This window comes from Limulus polyphemus, unplaced genomic scaffold (assembly GCF_000517525.1).
Source record: "Limulus polyphemus unplaced genomic scaffold, Limulus_polyphemus-2.1.2 Scaffold5340, whole genome shotgun sequence".
In the NCBI taxonomy this organism is placed as follows: Eukaryota; Metazoa; Arthropoda; class Merostomata; order Xiphosura; family Limulidae; genus Limulus; species Limulus polyphemus.
This window is the reverse complement of record NW_013670950.1, coordinates 1-4,653: the sequence shown is the minus strand read 5'-3', so window position 1 is coordinate 4,653 and position 4,653 is coordinate 1.

Here is a 4,653-nt window from a genome sequence, read left to right as displayed (position 1 = left end):
TAAGATAGGAAAAGCATCATCGATAAGAATGGAGACCATTTCATTTAATAAATATTTGGTTTTGATGTATACATTTTTCAGGTTTTTTCATATCAAAAAGCTACATTAATACATCTCCACAGACCAGCGAGATTACGGCGGATTATCCACCTAGTAGCAACAGGCTAATCAAGATGTCGGGTTGTGTAGTTAAATCACTACAGACCAGCTAGGTTACTGATTATATAGATAGTAACATCAGAAACTACTAAGTATGTCAGACTGTGTAGTTACATCATCACAGATGATAAATATTACAGATTAAATAGTTAGAAGCAACATAAATTAGTAAAGATGTCATACTGTCTAGTTACATCACCACAATTCAGCCAGGTTACAGATTAAATAGTTAGAAGCAACACAGACTAGTAAGGATGTCAGACTGCCTTGTCACATCACAACAGACCAGAAAGATTACAGATCAACTAATTATAAGCAACACAGACTAATAAGGATATTAATTATTTTATAACTATTCTTTTAAGCTGACACACAATTTAGCTCGGTTGTTGTTTCAAGATAACATATTGTTATATAATAAAATGTTATGAAGATAAAAATAAATATATTTTGCTCATATATTGTCTGTGATTTGCATGTTTGCAGCTACCTCTTTAAACACACGAGAACTATATCTAGATATGTATGAATTGGCATGCCTAATAATTAGCCAACATTATAGTTCACTTGCACGATTAAACCACTGTCTAAATGAGTATTCTATTTTACATATTTGTTCGCCTATAGCATCTGTGAGTTTCCTGATATTGATTTTTTTATAAACATAGCGTGGGATTTTCTGAGTTACTACTGTTACGTCATTACCAGCGTGACTCGTGCTGAATTCGTCATGTATTTTTCATCCGGTTGCGAAACGGCACCTACTTAACGCGGAGTGTATTACTACTTTACTGTTTCTATTATAACTGCTTTTGGTATCTTGCGATTTAACTTTAAGCTGTCAAAACAGCTTAAAATAAATTTTTATTTTCATGTTTGGGTTTTATTAGAATCCCAATTTTTCTCCGATTTTTAACATCACAAGTTTCTTGTTCACGTGATATTAACAATGTTATTTTCCAGAGTTAGGCTAATTAATTTAATTGTTAGAAGGATTTGTTTTGGTTATTGAACTAGTTTTGTGTAATTAGTGGTAATATATATCTGTAATTTGTATACTTTGTTCTAAATATATGAGTAGTTGTTTAGTGATAAACTGTCATTTGTTGACCTGCACAGGAGTTTGATAATGAACTATAAGTTGCAGACTTCATTTAAAAACATGAGTTGTTCAATAATGAAATGTAATTTGTAGACCGTTCAAAGACGAGAATTGTTCAGTGATAAACTGTAATTTGTTGACCTGCACAGGAGTTTGATAATGAACTATAAGTTGCAGACTTCATTTAAAAAACATGAGTTGTTCAATAATGAAATGTAATTTGTAGACCGTTCAAAGACGAGAATTGTTCAGTGATAAACTGTAATTTGTTGACATGCACAGGAGTTTGATAATGAACTATATATAAGTTGTAGACTTCATTTAAAAACATGACTTGTTCAATAATGGAATGTAATTTGTAGACCGTTCCAAGACGAGAATTGTTCAGTGATAAACGTAAGATGCGAGTTCATTCTAAAATGATTAGGTGTTCAGTGAAAAACTGGAATTTGTAAAGAGAACGCCTCTCCAAGTTTTAGAGGACTGTCACTTTAGCCACACTCCTTAATTTTGCTGTAAACGTTAGGTATTACGTCATCTTCGTTTAAAATGATGAACATGCAGTATGTATTTCTGTTTGTTACCCACATCTGTACTTATGCAGAGGTAGGAAAATAGACTGAATGTTCACCTTTTCTCATGGTGCATATAGATAAAAATATATGTGTGTACGTTTAAAGATAAGGCACTGGTTTTGTGTTCATTTGTTTAGTTTCTAAACCATACACTTGATCTCTTCAAATAAATTGAACAAATTTTCAACTATGGCTAATTTTTAATGAGGCTTCCTGTGTTATGACTGTTATATATTTGAAGTTTTTCTCATGGCATGCAGACTGTAAGTTTTACCTCGTGTTTTATCTTGCAGCCTCTGATCTCTGAAACTAGCTAGAGGTGGTTCATGAGCAGTTTGGACAGGATGTCGTGTATCTCTTGAGTTCATGGAGCTTTCAATATAGTGAAATGAATCATTTGGGGCTGCTTGTTTCAATTTATTAACATTAAGTTTCAGATGTTTTCCCGGGTGCGTTTGTGTGTGCGTGTCTGTCTGTGTTTCCGCTTGCGTATCTTGAAAACTAATTGACTGATGTACACGATTGTCGTCCTCAAATTTGGTCCGTATTCCTATAATTTTGAAGCATTTTTTTATAATGAGGAGGTAGGGCATTTTCGCGGTTTTGGGTTAATAACTCTGTAAAGTGTGATCGGATTTGTACCGAATTTCATGGGCACACTAAGGTTGAGACTCACACTACAAAAAATAATCCGGATCGTTGATTATTTTGGAGCTTAGAAGAATCTTCCGAGTTTTGTTTGTTTGTTTGTTATAGATTTCGCGCAAAGCTACACGAGGGCTGTATGCGCTAGCCGTCCCTAATTTAGCAGTGTAAGACTAGAGGGAAGGCAGCTAGTCATCACCACCCACTGCCAACTCTTGGGTTACTCTTTTACCAACGAATAGTGGGATTGATCGTCACATTATAACGCCCCCACGGTTGAAAGGACGAGCATGTTTGATGTGACGGGGATTCGAACCCACGACCTTCAGATTGCGAGTCGAGCGCCCTAACCACCTGGCCATACGGGAACCTTCCGAGTTTTCGAAAGTGAAATTAGACGTTATCTATCTATATACTACTAAAATTCTGAGATTGTTTGCTTGTCTGTAATTAAATACATCAAAAATGGCGCACAATAGCGCCACATTTGTAATGAAACAACCGGAGCCCATGATTTGCGTTCCGCTGCTGCTGCTGCTGCAAAAAAAAAAGACTGTATTTTGGGATCGTGGTTGCGTTATAAAAGTGTCGGCCAAATCCCATTGTAGCTCAAATGTTGGCAGTGGGTACTTTTGACTAGCTTCCTTCCCTTTAGTGTATCAGTTCAAAATTAGGGACGGCTAGCGCAGATAGCCCTTGTGTAGCTTCACATGAAGATTTGGAACAAACAAAACCAAACGTGTGTTCGTAATATGCAGCTGCTTGTGGTTGGAAATTTTTTTTTCTTTTTTTTAACCTTTGGTTGTATGTGTTACAGTTCATTTGTTGGTTCATTTTACAATATTAGTTGGGACGAGATTATCAGAAATATTCATTTTAAATTGAAGAATATTTTAATGTTTAAAAAAGGTTTAATGTCTGGAAAATTTCTTTCATAAAAAAGCTAAGTGATTTTTTACATCATAGAATAAGACTTTTTCTCAGTGCGTTTCACAGATCGAACATGACTATTGATTGACCCGAGTATGATACACCGAGTAAATCGAACAAACGTTATTCCGAATAGTTTCGTTACGTAATTTTGTATTTTTGATTATGGTAATTTTCCTATTGAAACGACATGTTTTTTGAAGATCCATATGTAATTGATGCAAAACTCGTGTATTACTGTGTTTTCTTAACGAGTGATTTAAGTAGCAAGCTTTATTTAATGTTTGTTCAACATGATTCTATTAGGCTACTAAGCTTGCTTTTTAGATGCCATATTATGCATGTAACACGGGTACGTGTTGGCCCTGTGGAATATTTGTTTGTGGAATTTCGCGCAAAGCTACTTAGGGCTATGTGCGCTAGCCGTCCTTAATTTTAAAGTGATAGACTAGAAGGAAGGCAGCTAGTCAACGGCGTCCATCGCCAACTTTTGGGCTACTCTTTTACCAGCGAATACTGGGATTGACCGTCACATTTAACGCACTCACAGCTGAAAGGGCGAGCGTGTTAGGGGATGGGATTCGAACCCGCGACCTACAGATTGTGAGTCAAGTGCCCTAACCATCAAGCCATGCCAGGCTGTGTTAGAGCTCTGGATTTCTGAGCTGGCGAGACAGGTTCGAAGCAGTGAGATACCAGAAAATATTTCCCGCACTTTAAGCTGTGGTGGGTGCGTTGTAAGAGTGATAGTGAATCCCTTAGTGTGGTAGATGGATGTTAGAGGCTGCTGACTCTGGTCAATAGCTCAAAATTATAAACGGCGGCTAATAGTCTTAGTGGTTTTGCTGTAAACACAAAATACTAATATTGAAAATTTTAATATTTGTACTTACCTTTGAAGTTAATTTTGATATTTTGTTTATTTGTTTCTGATATGATGGGATATTTTATTTGTTTTCGTCTCAACTTTCGACGAGTGTGTGTATATAAGCCAAGTTATTTGAAGGTTATAAAACGTCTATAACTGGTTGTGTAAACACAGTCTGGAGAATATCTTCCTGGCTAGGTTTCACCAAATCGTTGACCCAGCTTGAGATCGAGTTTACGGAACATCTTGTGAAAACAACGACTGGAAATGGACCATATAAGGGATGTTTGTGATGATAGTTTTAGGCACTATTTCATCAATGTCAATGATAGTAATTATCGTTATGTCAACAGTATTTAAGTTTTCATTCTCTA